The sequence below is a fragment of the Stylophora pistillata genome, chromosome 3, assembly GCF_964205215.1.
Source record: "Stylophora pistillata chromosome 3, jaStyPist1.2, whole genome shotgun sequence".
In the NCBI taxonomy this organism is placed as follows: Eukaryota; Metazoa; Cnidaria; class Anthozoa; order Scleractinia; family Pocilloporidae; genus Stylophora; species Stylophora pistillata.
The window spans coordinates 42,062,112-42,082,155 of record NC_142521.1 but is presented as its reverse complement, the minus strand read 5'-3'; the positions used below and the strand labels follow the sequence as shown (position 1 = coordinate 42,082,155).

The window sequence follows — 20,044 nt, the reverse complement described above, 5'->3', positions numbered from 1 at the left end:
GAAGTATGCCGGTAAACTATGACATAATAGCTAAAGAAAGGTAACACTAAGTCTTTGAAGTAAAATCTGTCATTTTTATACTCAATGCAAGTCAATGTTATTCTGAAAATGCACATACGTTGCTCCTTCGAAATAAATACATTTCTAGAATAATTTGAAAAGAAAAAGCCATCATTAACTGATGTCTTTACTTCCCTTACTAGTGTAGAGCCTCCCACCGCCCCAGATAAAATATTTAATATTGTATGGACGACACTTCTGGAGGCTATCGAACGAGAACCGCGGCTGCTGCAGAAAAATGATTTCATCGGTTGACTTACTTTGATAAAATCCTGACCACAACAAAATGCAAAAGTTCTTAGATGCCTGCATACAGAACTTTTAAGTTTAAAAGGGCTGTAAGGGTCGTACATCTTACCAAAACAAAATGAAACTTCAAGTATATACACAACTTGATCAGTAAACGAAGCTCGGGGAAAACTGTGAGCTTCGCCACAACTACCTTGGTAGTTAACAAAACATCACAATATCTCGGGTGAAAAGTAAAACACAAAAAAGTCATAGAGCGTACCTTAAGGTTTACTGAGCAACCTTTTCGCGTACAAAAACTGCTGACTTTCAAAACTCAACTAAATTCATAACAGAACATCTTTCTTATTCTGCTACGCATTTCTTGTCACGTGTACGACTTGTGCTCTCGTTAAAACCTTATATGTTGGAGTATCTTAACCGAAATTTGTCAAAAACCAAAAATTATTTACGGGGGAAACTTCAAAAACAGTTCCATAGACTTTCACTGTGACGTGTTCAAGTTCTTTGCTCAAAAATGTATTTTTGCGTGGTACTGGGACGAGCAGCTAAAGTTACACAACACTGATCACAATCATTCTTTCCGTCAGTCCTCGTTTCTACTCCTCACTTACTGAATGAAACTGGTGTTACTAGTAATGAAGACCAACATGAGGCAGTGCTTGTTTCGCGATGGATTCCACTCTGTTTTTGTCACCCATCGGATTCCCAACTAGCCACAGGGACCTCAGATTAGGAATGGGTTCCAAACTACATACTAAACCACGCAAGTCACGTTCATCCAAATTTGAACGAGTAAGATCTACCCTCAACAAGCAGGGGAAAAAGTGAAAACACTCAGTCAGTGGAGTAAGGCAACCTCTGAGGCTGAAACCAGAGATCCTGAGCTCCTTGAAAGCTAGAAATGGTTTGTTGAATCCTTCAAATAGTGCCTTCATGTCCTCCACTTGTACGCTTCTCTTCATCTTCCAGACTTCTAGACAGGGTTTCTCTACAGATGACATTTCAGGAAGTGACCGACCGAGTGCCGCAGCTATTGCTGGAGTTAATCTAAAGTGAGACAATCTCAGTTCCTGAAGAGTCTTGTGTGTGATACTGGAAACCAGTTCGTTTTCTGCTTCAGCACAGCAGTCACCCAAGTAAGGGCGACATTGGATGAGGTTCTTGAACTGTCGTAACAAACCAACGAGCTTCAATGCCTCAGACGGTGTCAACGAATGGTAACGGAAACAGGCATCAAGCCTCAACTGACACGTATGAGGATTTGGTATTTGTTTCAGGCATTCGAAAGCACTCTCATTCACTTGACCCATTGAGATTGTTTTGAAACTTTTTCAATCTCTAATACGAAAACCGCGTACGGTTAACTGCTCGTTAACCTCTGGACCAATGCGTAGAGAGCTAAGGAATTTCAGAGACGACGGCTGAGGACACAAACTTGCGGAATGAGATGGAGCGAAACTCTCAGTGAACAGTTTGGCATGGTCATCACAACACAGTTCCAGTTCAGTGAAGTAAAAGAATGACTGACCACTGTGGAAATGAAGGATGCAAACTAAGTCACAATACCTGTTACATTTGACTGCTTTCAATTTCTTTAAAAGTTCTTCAACTGAAACAACCGCCGAATTCTCAGTTGTTTTTAGCGGAATATGTAAGCAATTGAGAAACTCAAGCGACTCCTATAGCGCTGTTATATTTTCATTGCCCCAGCGATCAATGAAAACCACACCACAAATTGAAACTTCATTTAAAATTCTCCGTTCCGGCATAATGTCATAAATTGATCTTCCATACCGCGGAAGAAAAATGATCCCCTCGGTGCAATTTAAACAATGTCTAAAATGTTCAGTTTTCGATTCAACTTCTTTAAAGGAACCGTAGACAAGGCCAATGAAACTCCTCTGCTTGTCAGTGACGTCACATAGTGTTACGTCTTTTTCGCTTTGTTCATCAGGTATTGTCTTTGATTGGGACTGTGGCTTTACATTCTTATGATTAATGACCTAGATGTCAATGGAGTTAGCCTTTGGAAATACTTGATGATCTCACAGTAGCTGAAATTGTCCAGAAAGGAATTGCGGGTTCGTGAAATGCAGCCATTGACTCGAATCCACGAATTTAAAGTTCACCTTCAACGAAGATAAATGTAAAGAAATGCGCATATCTTTCTCCAGGTCCGAATCGCGAAGCGCACCTCTAATGAGTAATGGTAAAGAACTCGAAGTCGTCAGACAAGCTAAAGTCCTTGGCATAATCATCAGTAATGACCTTAAGTGGAACTGCTAAGTGAATTATATAATTAAAAAAGCATCAAAACGTATGTATTTTCTGAGACAACTCAAACGCGCCGTAAAGTGCCTGTTGCGGATATGGTGAAGCTCTACTCTTCATGCACACGTAGTGTCGTCGGATACGGTTTACCCGTATTTCACTACGCTTTACCATCATATCACATCTTAGCGACGAAATCGAAACAATTCAGAAGCGGGCCCTGTCTATCATTTATGGTCCTGGTCTATCATACACCAGCTGAAGATTGGAAGTTTCCAACTTAACATCTGTTGCTAACCGTCAACTTTTAAGTGAGAAACTGTTTGTAAACATAGTAAACGACCCAAACCACAAGTTATACAAACTACCTCCAGCTTTCAACATTAATTAACACAAGGTACCCATTAAGAAATACCACTCTTCATCGAACCCCGCTATCGTATTCGTACCGATCGTTTTAAAAAAAAATCCTTCATAATGGCTTCAATAACAAATTTTGAATTTTCATTGGATATTTCATAGCAATACCAGTGTAATTCGATCTTACGACTGCGACATTGGCATTTCAATAAACTAAGACTTTTTTTCCAATGAATAAAATCAGATCGTTATGTTTGCGCAAAGCTTTCTGGGATCACCAGGGGGGGGGGGGGGGTTACAAGCTGACAAGCTGCTGGAGGGAAATATATGGCAAAGGTTGTTTCTGCCTTCAAATAAACAATTTCTTTGTTCCGTGACGAAAGGCTATTTCAAAGTCAAAATAAACGATTTATTTGCCCAGTGGTGATCCTAGAAGTCTCTGCGCAAACACAAGGATCCGATCGCTGACAAAATATTCAATGAAAAGTCTGATCTGCATTCGTTCAAAAGTTGTGCAAGTATTTAACCGCTGTCTCAATTTTTGTCAATTCATTATTTCTCAGTCTAATGGATCACGAAAAATACCGTTTTTTAAGTGTAAAAGTCATTGAATATATAATTGTGACTATTCGCGTTGTCAGTCGGGATCCTAACCTTAGCCCAAAAGGATAAAAAATAGAAAACTAAATTAATACTTATCTTAGAGGGAATTCATCCCGACGCTAATAAACATTTTCGAAGCGAAGGAAAGGTTCTTCTTCAGTAACGGAGAAAATAAAGCAAGGGTGTTTTTCAGCTCCTTTCCACGCGCGTGACTCGTACATGACCCTTGCCTCTCGATTGCCTTCGTTCGACTGAACTCGCAGAAAAATTACGTCCCTTCTGCAGGCGAGGAAACACAAAAAATTTTTCAACTTTAAATACATAACTCCGGAACGGGACTGTCCCAAAACATATGGGTTAAGGACAGAAATCTCTTTTGTTACAACGAGTCAAATGCACGCGTTTTCCTTTAAAAACTGACAAAAATATTCTGGAGTGTAGGGAGAGTCTAGGTGATACTAAATGATCTAGAGATATTTTCATCCTTTAAGTCGTCTTTACGTCCTTACGTCTGACGCACAAAAACGATTTTTGAAATATTAGCAGTGCAAAGAAAAAATTATCGCCTCTTTTACGTTACGCACGACCTTAACCCGAAAATGATAAGAACTAAAACATTAAAAGTATGACGGTAAACTATGACATGTTAACAAGTGATGGTAACTCTAGCTCTTTGAAGTAAAAATCTCCGACATTTTTACACTCAAGTCAATCATTGTAATATTCTGAAAATGTTTGTGCCTTGATCGTACAAAAACAAGGTTAAATCTCTTATATTTTAAATAGAAAAGGTTATCATTGAATGATGTCTTTCCTTCCCCAACTTGTAGAAAGCCTCCCACCACACCAGATAAAATAAGTAATTCTTTTATATGGATGATATAGACCACTTTCATAAATGGCTGCTGGATCAATATTCTTTTGTTTAAATTTAAATTTGCCTAGGTGGCCTCGTTCTCCAGTACAAAATTCAAAAGAATACATTATCTCAAGCGAGGCCACCCAGGCAAATTTAAATTTAAACAAAAGAATATTAATCCGGCAGCCATTTATGAAAGTGGTCTATTTCTGGAGGCTACCGACAGAGTATCGTGGCTTTTGCAGAAAAATTGTAGAATCCGTGGAATTCTTTTCACAAAATCGCTACACAACTGCATAATAATAATAATAATAATAATAATAATAATAATAACAATAATTATAATATAATAATAAACATTTTAACGTGGAGAAACACTTAGCTAGAAGCTAGTTTACAGGTTTTCCACGAAACAACTTAAACAAATAATTCAAATTGAAAATAACGTTATTAAGAATCCAAACCGGCCGAAGCAAAACCAGTTGGCTATATTACAAGCATGGCCGAGGATTTGAAACTCGGGGCTACCGTGAAACAAATCCAAGTAGTGGCCAGCACGGGACTCGCACCCAGGAGCGACGAATAGCAAGTCCGACAGGCTGACCACTCGACCATGCTGCCTTCTGACTGCATGCACACATGCATACAAACATACAAACATTTTGAGATGCCTTCCTGCAGAACTTTTAAGTTTAAAGGCCTTAAAGGTCGTGTATCACACCGAAACAGATATGTAACTTAAAGTACATAAACAACTTGATCAGCAAACGTTGTAATGCAAACAATAGCCTCCATTTGGAGCGATCATATGAAGGATAAATGGCCGCCAACATTATCTGTTCCGAGATGCAAACAGTTTTCAAAGATCGAAGCTCGAGGAAAACCTTGTGCTTCGCTAAAACTAAATTAGGTAATTGACAAAACATGGTTAAAATGAATAAAAATGATAAAATGGTACTGAGATGAGCAGCAAAAGTCACACAACGCTGATCACAATCATTCTTTCTGTCAGTCATTGTTTCTACCTCTCACTTGTTAATTGAACCTGGTGTTACTTGTAACGAAGAAGAACCTGAGGCAGTGCTTGTTTCACGATAGATTCCACCTTGTTCTTGTCACCCAATGGATTGTGATCTAGCAACAGGTACCTCAGATTAGAAATAGATTTCAAACTACACACTAAACCTCGCAAGTCACGTTCATCCATATTTGAATGACTAAGATCTACGAAACACAAGCTGGGAAAGAAGGGAAAGCGCTCAGTCAGTGAAGCGAGGCAACCTCTGAGGCTGAAAAACGAGAACACGAGACGCTCTAAAGACGGAAATGTTTTGTTAAATCCTCCAAAAAGTGCCTTCATGTCCTCCACTTGTACAGTGCTCCCCTTCCTCCCTTCTAGACAGAATTCCTTTAGAGACGACATTTCAGGAAGTGACCGACCGAGTGTCGCAGCTGTTGCTGGAGTCAATCTAAAGTCCAACAGTCTCAGTTCCTCAAGAGTCTTGTGTGTGATGCTAGAAACCAGTTTGTTTTCTGCTTCAGGGCAGCAGTCACCCAAGTTAAGGCCAAATTTGGTGAGGTTGTTGAACCGTGGTAACAAACCAGCGAGCTTCAATACTTCAGATGATGTAAGCGAACCGCCAACACTTCGAAGCTGCAACCAACACGTACGAGGATTCGGTATTTGTTCCTGGCATTCCAAAGCACTCTCATACAACTGCTCCATTCTAATGCTTCGGAAACTCTTACAACCTCTAATTATTGTACGAAAACTGCGTACTGTCTGCTCGTTAACACGTAAACCAATGTATAGAGATCTAAGGAATTTTAGAGATGACGGCTCTGGACACAAACTTGGGGAATAAGATGGAGTAAAATTCTCAGCGAACAGTTTGGCATGGTCATCGCACCACAGTTTCAGTTTAGTGAAGTAAAACAGTGACTGACCACTGTAGAAATGAAGGATGCAACAAAATCCACAGCGGAGGATGTCACATTTGGATGCTTCGAATTTCTTTAAAAGTTCTTCAACTGAAATAGCCGCCGAATTCTCAGTTGTTTTCAGCGGAATATGTAAGCAATCGAGAAACTCAAGACACTCGTATAGCGCTGTCATTTCTTCATAAACCCAGGAACCATAGAACACCACACCACAAACTGAAACTTTATCTAAAATTTTCCGTTCTGGCACAATGTCAGAAATTGATCTTCCGGCATACGGCGAAAGAAAAATGATTCCCTCGGTGCAATTTAAACAATGTCTAAAAAGTATAGTTTTTGATTCAACTTCATTAAAGGAATCGTAGACAAGGTTAATGAACATCCAGTGCTTGTAAGTGACGTTACATGGTGTGACGTCTTTCTCGCTTTGTTCATCAGGTATTGTCTTAGACAAATCCAGTTCTGAGTCACAGACTCTAACTGATGTCAAGTGTTCAAAAACTTTCACTGATCCACCATCTGACAAACCGCAAGTAAATTTAAAGACATTTTCTAAGGACCTGCACTTGTCCAAGGTTCGAGCGCGGTCGTTAATTTCACCGAGATTTCCTTTAGGGACACATCGGTAGGTGATATACCACGCTGCTAAGAACTCCTGTATGCTCTTGTGAATAAACGATACCATCCCTGCTGGTCGAATATTTTCTGCATACTCATTGACTTGAAGTAAGCCCATTATTCGACTTTCTTCACAAAGGATGGCAGCGGACAGTTGATCGTACTCGAATACATGATCGTCATTCAACAGACATTCTAAAGCCACCTTTCCGATTTCAGCCAAAATCTCTTTGAAATCTTCAACTTTGCGAAAATTAGAAGAACATTTCCCTTCATTATGATCCAAAACGTACTGGACGATCGCCATCTACAATTTTGTTTTGGAGTCAGAAAACCTCTGTAACTTTCCCTTTTTCCACAAAGTGCAAAAGAAAAGTAGAAGTAGCGGAACTCTAGCCAAATCTCTCACGCCTCGCTTGAGAAGATGATCGCGTAACGCTTCTGCTTGTGTTTCGCTACCAAGCATTCTGATCATGAAGGCCACTCTGTCCTCTTCACTAAAACCAGTGATCTCAGCATGCACATTCTGAAATTCTTCCAGCTCGTCAGTTTTGGAAATTCGAGTTGTTATCAACACACAACAGTTCCTTAGTTTATTTCCTCTGAATATCTCAAATATTTCAGAGTTGCTGGCGCAATGATACTCGTCGTAACCATCAAACACCAAGAGTACTTTCTCTTGGTTTTGGGTTATGTAACTCAGCAGACCGTCTTTCATGACTGTGTCCTCCTCGGCAAATATATGAGAGGCGCTTATGACATCTTTGAGGCTTTGGTGTTTGGATACTTTTTTGAGATCAATAACAACGGCAAGCTCGAACTTCTTCAGGATGGCTTTTTGTTCATCTGTCAACCTGTTTTCGTCAAGTTCAGCCCAGTCCATTGCCAGTTTCTTCACAAACGTGCTCTTCCCGATTCCGGTCTGCCCTTGCACGAGTATCCTGTTTGACGGCAATCCGTTCTTGTTTTCAGTGAACATATCAGTGTAGTGATTCAGCTCGGCCCGTGATGACCCAGCTGGGGTTTGTTCCTCTTTCACCCAGGACAGTCGAGTGTAGATCTGGTGAATGTTCACAGCACATTTTTTGGACCACACAGAGGTTGGCACCGTGGCAGTTCTTTTGTAATGCTCTGCAAGTTTACACCGACAACTTTGCACATCAAAAGGAAGAACTTCTGTTGGGAGAAAACAAAGGAAATGGTTGACATTTTCATTAAAACTTTTTTAACATTATAATTGGCTGGCAGCAGTTAGCAGCTGAGTCTATCGTATAAATCATTTATTCAAACGAACATACAAAAAATTTTTAAATCAAAGTTAATTTTAAAAGTTAACATGGCTTCATAGACATTAAGAAAACCCCTATAACAATAGGTTCAAGTTTTAAAGCTCATTAAACTTAGAGTAACAAGTAAACGTACAGTAACTCATTCTAAAACACGGCATTCACTTGTTATAAAGTTGGTGTTGGTAATAATGTTCTGATTACTGAGAAAGTATTGCTTTTAAAGAAATATCGAGCTTCATTGAATCACTGCGTAAACTTCGCGTTTCTTTTGTTTCCGCCCTTTTAATTTCTTTCTCTTTTTATTTGCACTGGTAAAGTTCACAGAGTGAATCAAACCAATCTCCAGAGTCCTGACGCCTTTGACCAGCGACCGTTCTGCTGCATGAGGGCGACAGAGGCTCCAGGAAAGACACTGGAAACAAATATTGATGCCGTCTATTAACGGCGGCGGAAGTTAACGTTTGAAGTTTCCATGACAACCATAATCACTTGATTTTCTTAGCGCCCAAATGGAAATTACAACTAAAAAATGACTTCAGACAAGATTTAAAAAGACATCTCTCAATCCAGGAGACATCAGTTTCAGTTTTGTCTGCTCTTCAATTTCGTACCCAAACGCAGCCTGTGGTGAACTCTAATCTCTCGAGTTAGCCAAAACATGTTTTCTTCAATGTTTAAACCAAAAAATAAAATTTCAGTAAAAGATAAATGTTTCATTTACAGAGCGTGTAAGACCCCCTTGCCTATGGTGAAAAAATTACCAATGTTTATGTTTGTTTTGTTCCGTTGTTTACACTCTCCCGAAAGCACCGAATGAATCCCTGTTGATCGGCAAATCTCCACAGCACTGAACTTAAACAGAATCTGCGTCTATGAATTTGAAGCCTCAACACCACCCCCCCCCTCTCCCAAAAAAAATAAGCCCCGTAACCCAGGGCCAAAATTAAGTTTAAATGCCCTTGCCAAGTACCGGATTTGGTGGCCAATTCTTTTGTAAGAGGGAAAATCAGCAACCGTGACTATCTACACATTGACTAAGCCTTAAAACCTAGCTCTTGTCGACCTCTTCTTCTGAGCCATTCGCTTGCAAACACCTCATACCTAGGGAGTATCTAACACTTGTATTCCACTGGAAAGATTTGACACTTCAAAGGTTGTCTGGGGGGGATGTTGAAGCTTTAAATGTATCGTTGTATAATCGCTTCATTAATAAAATTGTTGATTTTTTTTTTTAACATTTCAAAACAACAACTAGGGGTTGGATTTTAAACCTGAGCCGTAGGAGGTAACGGGGAGGGGGGCAGGGGGGTTGTACCCATTTATGTTCGTATCTCTAGACTCTCTCACCCCTTCCCAATCAAGCCTGAAACAGAATCACATTCACCCTCTGTAATCTCAGTAAGACTTACCTGGTTTCTCACTCTCCACTCTAAGTTCTAATTGGTTCATTCTGTCACTAAGACCTTGCCCCATTTGGTTCACTTTCTGATCCGTCTTGGTCGCCCTTTGCTCAAGCTGGTCCACTTTCTGATCCGTCTTGGTCGCTCTTTGCTCAACTTGCTCCACTTTTTCTTCCATTCCTTGAACTCTACTCGATAATTCCTCTCCGAGGTTTTTTTCAATTGCCGTAAGTCTTTCCAGGATAAGTTTCATCTCTTTTTTCCTGGTGACTTCGCCATCATCTAGCCTTACTTGAAGGACAGCAGCTGTTTGTTGGACTTGGAAAAGCTGCGCGCTCTGCAGAGCCAAGTCCTTGATGATACCATTTACTTCTCTTTGTATCAGAGAAAGAAGATCTCTGTCCACAGCATGACCGAAACACAGCTGGCAACCTACAAAGTAATTAGCAATCGGACAAATTAAGAAAATTTGGAGGCTATCAATTTCATCATAATCACTACAACCCATAACTGTACCATTAAAGAAACACAATATTAGACCAAACAACAACAAACATATGAAACATATGTGTGAACTGCGGTTATGAGACGTATATGAGAACGATCCTTCGCAGTAAAGCACTATTTGAGCAATAGTGAAAATCAGACCTGAAAAAAAAAAAAAAATTTCAGGCCTGTACGGGACTCGAACCACTGACCTCTGTGATACTAGTGCAGCGCTCTACCAATTGAGCTAACAAGCCAACTGGGAGCAGGCCATCAAATTAATTCGATATAAACCCGTAGATGATAAATCAAACAACAACAAACATATGAAACATATGTGTGAACTGCGGTTATGAGACGTATATGAGAACGATCCTTCGCAGTAAAGCACTATTTGAGCAATAGTGAAAATCAGACCTGAAAAAAAAATTTCAGGCCTGTACGGGACTCGAACCACTGACCTCTGCGATACTAGTGCAGCGCTCTACCAATTGAGCTAACAAGCCAACTGGGAGCAGGCCATCAAATTAATTCGATATAAACCCGTACAGGCCTGAAATTTTTTTCAGGTCTGATTTTCACTATTGCTCAAATAGTGCTTTACTGCGAAGGATCGTTCTCATATACGTCTCATAACCGCAGTTCACACATATGTTTCATATGTTTGTTGTTGTTTGATTTATCATCTACGGGTTTATATCGAATTAATTTGATGGCCTGCTCCCAGTTGGCTTGTTAGCTCAATTGGTAGAGCGCTGCACTAGTATCGCAGAGGTCAGTGGTTCGAGTCCCGTACAGGCCTGAAATTTTTTTCAGGTCTGATTTTCACTATTGCTCAAATAGTGCTTTACTGCGAAGGATCGTTCTCATATACGACAATATTAGACCCTTGATGACAAACAAATTGATGTTCCAAGGGCACACCCCTAGAAATAGATGAGGTGACAGAGCAATTTGTTTTAGTTTACATGTGAAATATTATAATATTTAGCATATGAAAAAAAAGACAAATGAATAAAACAGACTGAGGTAATTATACCTTTCCCTCGCCAATCAGATAATTGATCCAATGTGTTCTTTTCCATACCACCAGTCAGCCCCAGACTTCTTACCAGGGTCTCCAGCTTTGAGAAGGAATCATTGTAGAAAGCTTCAGTCCATTCTGTCACATCAAAATGGCCCCACTTGTTCCTCACATCTTTCCTGACAGCATCAGCTGATGTTTGAATAGCACCAGAAAAAATGGCAGCTGGATGGTAGTTATTAAACTGCAACAGTTGAAGGATGGCAGTCATGTCCAGTGACTCATCAAAGGCTGAAAATTCAGCAAGATGTTTGTCATGCAAATACAACTTGGCCAGGTCTACTGAGCTGTTGACATTGTAGTTGTACGAGCTGGTAGGATTACGATGAATGATGAGATTGTTGTTGATATTCTGAAATTTCAATCTTCTCAGGTTGGGATCAGCATGAACCTGATGATAGGTCAGTGTTGCCAGGGTACAGGGTGTGGTCAGACCACTGCAGTATGTGTCCAGGTTTGTGTAATGAGTGTCCATTCCTTGTTTGATAACATCTCGTAAAACTGGAGCGACAACTTTGTTGATGGCTATTCCAATGACCAGCCATCTTTTTTCAGAATCAGAGACCATCATCTTCAATTAGTATTTTGATGTCTTCTGACAAAAAAACTGTTACCGCAGGATTTGTGACTATTCACATGTTAGTGGCATGATCTGGAAAAAGACAATAAGAAAAATTCATTATTTGAGTCAAGTCAATTATTCAGACCATTGATTCCCACTTCATGGATGCTTAGGGTTTTCTGCAACAATTTAACATAACAGTGAATTGGAAAGAAGTGCACTACTTAAAAACATCTTGGTTAAATTCATATGAAAAGAGATATCTTCTACATAATAGACCTCAGCATAATCATCAATTGCATTATTATAATGTAACCATCTATTGCATTTAGATAAAAAGAGAAAACATTTCTAATGTAGATCACAAATTTAAGAACAATTATTACATATTAATTTATTGTTGGTATTAAGGGACACATCAATAAGCTTCATTTTATCCATTACAGCCCCACCCAATCCTCTCTATGTGTAATGCTTTTGCTGCAACTATTCTTTAAACTAGGTTATGAGAGGGGAGGGGGTGGGGCTTGGAGGGGAGACCTTACATACGTATGGCTCCTCACTTAATCAATTAAGGAAGAGCTAAAGCTAATCACAGGAAAAGAGAACAATTGAAACGTCCCCTTATGAGCATTAAAAGCTGGTGTGATGTAGGACCACCCCACTGGGAAATCCTGTCTGACTCCACCCCAAAGCCATGTGCCTTTTGCAATTCTCTACTCTATTTAAACATGGTTGGCCTTAAGTTCCCAGTTCCCATCATCTGACAAAAAATTAAATATAAATTTAGTGATCACATTAATTTATTTCAAGTGCTAAGAAGATAAAAACTGAAACACTTCTATAAATTCATAATTGATTCAATATAAACCTAACTACAAAATTCCGCTTTTTTCTGATTGCCTTAAAGGTACCGATCTGTATTACACTCTAAGTGACACTGAAATGTGCAGTATATGGCAGACCTTCACTAATTCAGCCCCAGATTCCCCGTACTTTTGGAAATGGGTGAACTGGGGAGAGGGCTAAAGATGATGATGTTGGAATATTATACTTTAACCTTTTCACCCCTTAGAGTGATTAGCATATAATTTCTCCTCACATTATAACCCCTGAATCACACATGAAGGTCAGGAGAATAAAGGAAATGATCACAAACTTAAGAAGATCTTGATTGTTTCATACATTCTCCTAGTCAGCACCTTAGGGAATGTATGGAGAACAGTATGAAGAATATGCACACTGATGTTAAGGTGCATTGTGACACATCTTAAAGAGTTTGCAAAGGTGTACATGCATGTAGATACATGCATTGTGAGGGCTCAGGGTTTAAGTGCATGTCTGCAACTGCTTTGAATTGTTTATAGTATAATGGAACTCTGAGGCGGATCCTGGATTTTTTTGACGAGGGGGTGCACCACTAAAGAATGGTATGGAGAAAAGTATGGAGAATATGCATACTGATGTTAAGGTGCATTGTGACACATCTCAAAGAGTTTGCTAAGGTATACATGGATGTAGATACATACATGGCTAAAATATGGGGTTAGGGTTGAAGTGTCTGTATCTGCTTAGAATCATTTGTAGTGTTACGGCAATAGATTTTCGGACTGAATCGGACTCATCAATAAACCACGACGGGTAAACACATATGGTAACTTTAATGATGATCCAATACATAAAAACTGAAATGAAGGATACAATGACCAACTGACCTTAACTGCCTTATAGTGACAATGAATAGGAGTCATTGAGCGATTATAAACAACAGATGTCGATTGTCCATGACACTACAAACCATTTTGAGGCGACAGACAATCAACAAACCTAATAACGACGAAAACTATAACGACAACTTCTACATACCTCTATCTCGACTCTAGGTGAACAACTTGTCAAAGGTAGCAGAAATCTTACAAAAAATTTAAACTTAGTGCTAACATTAACCTCAAGCACCACCCGCACCGACCATACTTTTTTCTTTTTACACTTGACTGCGCACACACAGTGACGTCACACCGTAATGCAGTGGTAATGGTTACATGTACTATAATGGAACTAATGTTTACAGCAGTAGTATCTCTGCGATTTACAAGCTGTGGCTGTCATCAGTCAACAGAACCTTTAAAGTAGTTGGCATGTCCCCCCCTCCCTTACTGGGTGGTAGACAACCTTCCAATTAATGTAGAATTCAGAATTGTGTAAATTATCTGACTAAGAGGTTGAGTTCATTGCAAGTTCCCCTTTTCCCTTTCCCCTAAAAATATAACTGCTTGAAATTGATGACCATTTTGTAACAATGCAGACAACATTGAAATGGGAAAGAGGGGAACATGAATGAGAGTTAAGGAATAAATTAAAAAAATAGCAGAGAATGCTAATTATAAAGACCGTTTACCACTCACTATAGCCGTCATAAAGGAATCATTCAGATAGAAAAGATTAGTGGCGACCCCTTCAGTTATTATGAAACATAATAATTATGTAATCCAATGTAGCAACATGATAAAATACTAGTTGAAAGATGGCTAATCCATGTCTGTCATCTGTGCCTGGGGGAAGGAAACTGGAACCTCTTCTGGATGAGGAGGGGGGGGGGGGGAGAAACTTGAACCCAAAAGGTCAAGTGTAAAGCAGAGAAAACATGCATATGATTTATTCTTTAATATGAACTTGTTAAAAGGTGAAAAATTCACTTTTGCAAGCTGCAGATCCTTCAGAAGGAAAGGTTTACATGAAAGTCACTTAGTTTGCCTTTCCCGAAAAAAAGAAAAAAAAAAGAAAACAATCAAATCCAGTTCTTGGACATACAAAAGTGGCAACTTCAAAAGTTCAAATTTCACATCTATACTGTTTAAAAACAGTGAAAAGTGTTGAAGGCCCACTCTGATTAGCCACTCAAACTCTGAGGATCTTTTTGAAGCAGCTTATAACCAATTTGAACCAGAATATATTGTAATTGTTGCCTGAGTAGGGTTTAAAATCCATTTTTTGTACTTTATTATCTCCTTGTTTCAGTATAAACAAATACAACTATTCACCTGAGTAAGGTAGGTGCTTGTTACACAATGTGCTGATGATTTTGTAAGCAAAAAATATATCAATTCTATAGATTGATTTAAGAAAACCATTCCACACACACACAAAAAAAGCAATGAATTCAACAGAAGTAAAATAAGTTGTCACTTTCTAATGATGCATACATGACAGTGTAAATGTGTAAGTATGTACTAACAAAATATGTAACAAAATTGCAAATTTTGATTTTGAAACAAATCATATGATTCACCCAAAGATTTCAAGTTGATTTGCTGGCATAGAGTGAGATGCCCCATGTAGGAATTACCTACCATGAGGGAAATTATGAAAAAAATGAAGTAGCTGAGATGTGTATTAATTCCTTTATTCCCAGAGAGAATTTCCAGTATTGGAAAGTGTTCAAAGCCAGCTAACATAAGGAACAAGGAGTAAATTATGTACAATACAATAACTTTATTTAAAGAGGGAAGTGCAATAACCTATAACAGTTTTCTAACCTATGGCCCTCAAACATAAGTTAACAAATAGACAAATAAGTATAAAAGATAAAAATATATATATATATATATAACTAACTGCAGACAGTACTGTTTCGGCCTTCTGGGCCTCATCAGTGCAGTGCTAATGCTAGGATGGGGGAGAACCGAGACGGTCACCCCAAACGACCCAACCTTTGTGGTTTCGTCTAAGCCATGCCAGAGTGCTCAAACTAGAGTAAACCAGCGAGCATGCGCAATTGCAACGGCAATGACTCATCCTAGATAGAGTGCTCAATTTGGACATGAAAGCAAAGCTTTGTATGCCAAAGAGCTATATCTAACTGCAGACAGTACTGTTTCGGCCTTCTGGGCCTCATCACTGCAGTGCTAATGCTAGGATGGGGGAGAACCGAGACGGTCACCCCAAACGACCCAACCTTTGTGGTATCGTCTAAGCCATGCCAGAGTGCTCAAACTAGAGTAAACCAGCGAGCATGCGCAATTGCAACGGCAATGACTCATCCTAGATAGAGTGCTCAATTTGGACATGAAAGCAAAGCTTTGTATGCCAAAGAGCTATATCTAACTGCAGACAGTACTGTTTCAGCCTTCTGGGCCTCATCAGTGCAGTGCTAATGCTAGGATGGGGGAGAACCGAGACGGTCACCCCATTATATAAAGCATTATATAAAGAACACATCCCCATTTAAAAATGTACTTCACCATTTTAAAATGTACTTGACATTTCAGGTATCTTAGTTCCTGAATGAGCCAATCAGATCTCAAATGCATTTTTAATGAGTTCTCTGGGAACTAAGTTCCTGTGTCAACCAATCAGATTTGGCTTGTAATATGGACTTTGCTCTTTGGGAACTAAGTTCCTCACTAAACCAATGACATGGAAGAATACATGACGTGACATTTCTAAATTGAGGTTCGCCTGTTTTATTTATGTCAACACTAAATAGAGCAGACAACAATGTTACACTTTGGAAATGAGTCGAATACACGATCGTCTACACGGCAACGAAAAGGCATCTGATACTACACAATTCTGTAAAAAATGCCACAACGGTTTTGCCGCGCTTTTTACCAGCGCTAATACATATATCTTATTAGTAGTTTTGTTGTGTAGTATCGCTGATTATTATTACAAGTTGTGCCGTAGTTTGACGAGCCCGTAGGGCGTGTGAAAATACAAATAACGAGTAGAATTTTTACTCAGCGATACTATACAACAAAACGTCTAATAAGTTATTTATTATCCAACACGCCAACCTGTTATATGTATGTCGTTCAGTGCGGGTGAATTTCGCGGATATTTATTTACGGGGAGTGCGTGACAGAAGTATGCGAAGCGGTACCAAACTGGCGCGTTGTTTTGTTGCTGTTTCCATTTTCTTCGATGAATTAAAGGAAGAAATTTCCTGGACGTCGAGCTCCTCTTCTTCATTTGATTCATCTAGTAAACTTAGATCTATATTTGCCAGCCATTCTGACTCTTCGTCGTCGGATGTATGATTCAAACTGGCCGCCGTTTTGTTTTTCGTCATTTAACTACAAATCCACCGTCATTTAACTACAAATTCTCCGCTTGCGCGATGTGAGAAAATCTCTTTAACCGATACTCTAGAGTACAAATACCACGTGGCATTTGTACTCAACCAATCGTTTCGTAACATTTTCAACGCTGTAGTGTATGTATAAAGGGCAGAAATTTCCTCTCCTACGCTTCAAATGCGTTGTTTATTTTGTTTCGGAAAAGTATTTCGCTACGCTTCAATGATCTCGTCTCGGATTGGTGAAAAAATGACAGGTGTATTCATGCGTGGAAATGAACTTACACTTGCGAAACGAGATGTAATCGGCGTTGAGTTTCTTGTTTTCCTCTTCTCTCTCGTGAGTTAAAAAAATCCATTCCCAAAGAAAAATTAGGCAGATCTTCATCGGCTTATTCGCTTGTTGCCATGTCTAGTTTAACTTTTTTACGGAAGTTTTTCCCGGTTTTTAATGAAAAATGCTGAAGTCACTCGCGCGAAAAAAAATTGTCCCTAGGCATTTGACGTCACCTGCGTGAATCAGTGGGAAGCACGCTCGCTATGTTGTAATAAGCAACATAAACCGGTCTAAAAACTTATCGCAAGAGCAACATTGCCGGGGGAGACTGTTTTGACTTGTGTACATCACCATTTCAAAACGTACTTGACATTAAAGGTATCTTAGTTTCAGAATGAGTCATTTAGATCTCAAATACATTTTTCATGAGGTCTTTGGGAACTAAGTTCCTGTGTCAACCAATCATATTTGGTTTGTAATATCAACTTTGTTCTTTAGGAACTAAGTTCCTCAACAAACCAATGACATGGAAGAATATATGACATATCATTTCTAAATTAAGGTTTATTTTAAAATGTACATTTTAAAATGGTGAAGTACATTTTTAAATGGGGATGTGTTAAAGTAGAATAGCCTACAAAAACGAAATGAATAATATAATTCAACAAAAGGGGGCAAAACTATAAATGCATGTAGTTTAAAAGAAAGGTGATCTGAAAATTTGGAAAACAAATATTGACTGATGGACATCAGGTCAGATTTATCATGAAAATCTCATAGCTAAAAGTATTACAGGCTATCACAAGATTTTGAATGCAGTTTTTGGTATAAATATTAGAAAGGGTAAATTTTCAGAGGAATAAAACTGTATGAGGGCTTGTAAAATTTGTGGTCTGAAAAATGAATGCATGTCATTTATACCAGATTTCACAGGAGTTCATGTCAAGACTTCTTAATGCTATATATGAAACAAGAAAGGCATAAAAACAAAACATTTTGACTGTGCTTGCTTTATAAAATCTACATGAAGACCTCTCAACTCATTGGCTAAATTTGTAAGATTTTCACTTTTACAACACTATTACTTTCATCCGTGAACTTGGAAGCATGTGAAGTAAACTTGCTATTCCCTGAAAATCACCTTCATTGATAAAAGTTCAGCATCTACAAGAACCCAATCATCATTTTGAAACCTAAGATTATTCTAAGATGAATACTCTGAGCACACCTTGAACATGCTAATTAAGCTTTAATTTGAACATGCACTATTTGTCAAGTGCATATGCAAACCAACTTGCATCCCAAGTTACATGAGATCTAAACTCTTTTCTAGCTAATCAGAAACGAGCAATGTTTTTCATATCTGTCACTTTCATCACAGTCACGCATCACCGACAGTGATGCATGACCACTATAATTTCTATACCTATAGATCTTTGAAGTAAAAAGGTTAATGATTGACGTAATTCTGCTAAAACATGTCTGCATACTTAAGAGCTCTCTAATTGGTGTCTGTGAAACAATCATTTATCTAACCAGTAATAAGCTCTAACTAGTACAAAGATTTAAAGGAATATGGTTTTAGACATGTTTGTAGCTGGAGAACAGTGAGATAGATCAGAGAGCAGCTGATTCAAGGCTGACATCTGTCTAAGATGCTATGAAATTTTGCTTTAATCAACAATGCACAGAAAACTGCAAATCATGTCTTCAAACATTGTTAAGTGAAGGTCACTTTGTCCTGACAAGTCAAAATTGAGGATATATAGGGTGTAATAATAAATAAATAAAAATACAGCAACTGTTCTGTAGATTTATGACATATTCACTATGCGAGTCTTCTTTCCACTTTACACTTGTGTTCAAACGTGATGTATGTTTTAGATTCAGTCAAGTTGTAGAAGAGATAAGAACGCTAGCTCTACCAGGTCAGCATGCTTAGAATAACAAGGAATAACACAACAATAGGAAAAACATCTCAGAGATCTGACTATACACTTGATTCTGTGGGTTTCATACTTAAAGTATCTTATGTTATGTTATGTGGTTTCACAGTAATTTTTGAATAACTAAATTTAGAAAGTCTTGTCGCATTGGCTGTCCATTAAACCTGTTTCAATTATTTTATTCGTACCTTCAGTTGAATGCCGACGACATGCAAATGTGCATTGAATTTACTTCTTTATTTGCTTACAGAGTTAGAGCTGTAGCATTAAATTCAAAAGCAAACATAGTGAGGGCAGCAGAAGAGCTGCGATTCCAAGAGATCTTAAATAACTTCCAAAATGTACCCACAAAAGTGAAAGAGAAGGCAGAGAAAGTTATTAACGAAATCGAAACTAGATTTGCCTCAAAGGTGGAAGTGCACTTTACTTCCTTAATTAGACCCAAACATTAACTTAAATTTAAGCATGCAGACACCGAAAGAGATAGTTATTTGAGTGAACCTCCAATTAATTACACATACCTTGCAGCTTTGACTCTATCTAAAGAATCCACATGAAACAATCACACGTTCCTTGTATACCAAGTAAGTCAAATACTAGCTCCAATCTCCTACGCGATCAAGTCTGTCCGTTTTGGTCCTCTCTAACTTTGTTCACTTCTTGTTGTAATCTTGACCTTTCCCTTCATTTTAATGAAATATTTGTTTACTCGTTTTTGTTTCCGTCTTGACAACACATGGATCAGCTCTTGAAGAGTTATAGGACCGGTTATTTACACGAGGTCTAACCCAAACCAAGGTTTTTTAACAGCTTTTTTACAGTTTTACGCAATCAGTGGGCCTTGGGCTTTCTGTACAAGAGCTTTGATTTAATGAAATAAATGTCCTTCCATTGGAATCTTTCCGCCCTCTTGACACTGGTCACAAAAATAATTGTCCCGATAAAAGCTTTAGCTAACT

The 20,044-nt window shown here is 38.7% G+C and overlaps 1 pseudogene across 1 annotated transcript; it reads right to left on the bottom strand.

Moving 5' to 3' along the window:
- Positions 1–51: 51 nt before the first annotated feature.
- LOC148736180 (uncharacterized) lies at positions 52–20,016 on the bottom strand (annotated as a pseudogene). Its single transcript, XR_015998476.1, has 4 exons — positions 19,607–20,016; positions 11,179–11,875; positions 9,663–10,085; positions 52–8,140 (listed from the first exon to the last, which is right to left on the bottom strand). The product of XR_015998476.1 is annotated as an uncharacterized LOC148736180 (transcript).
- Positions 20,017–20,044: the final 28 nt, after the last annotated feature.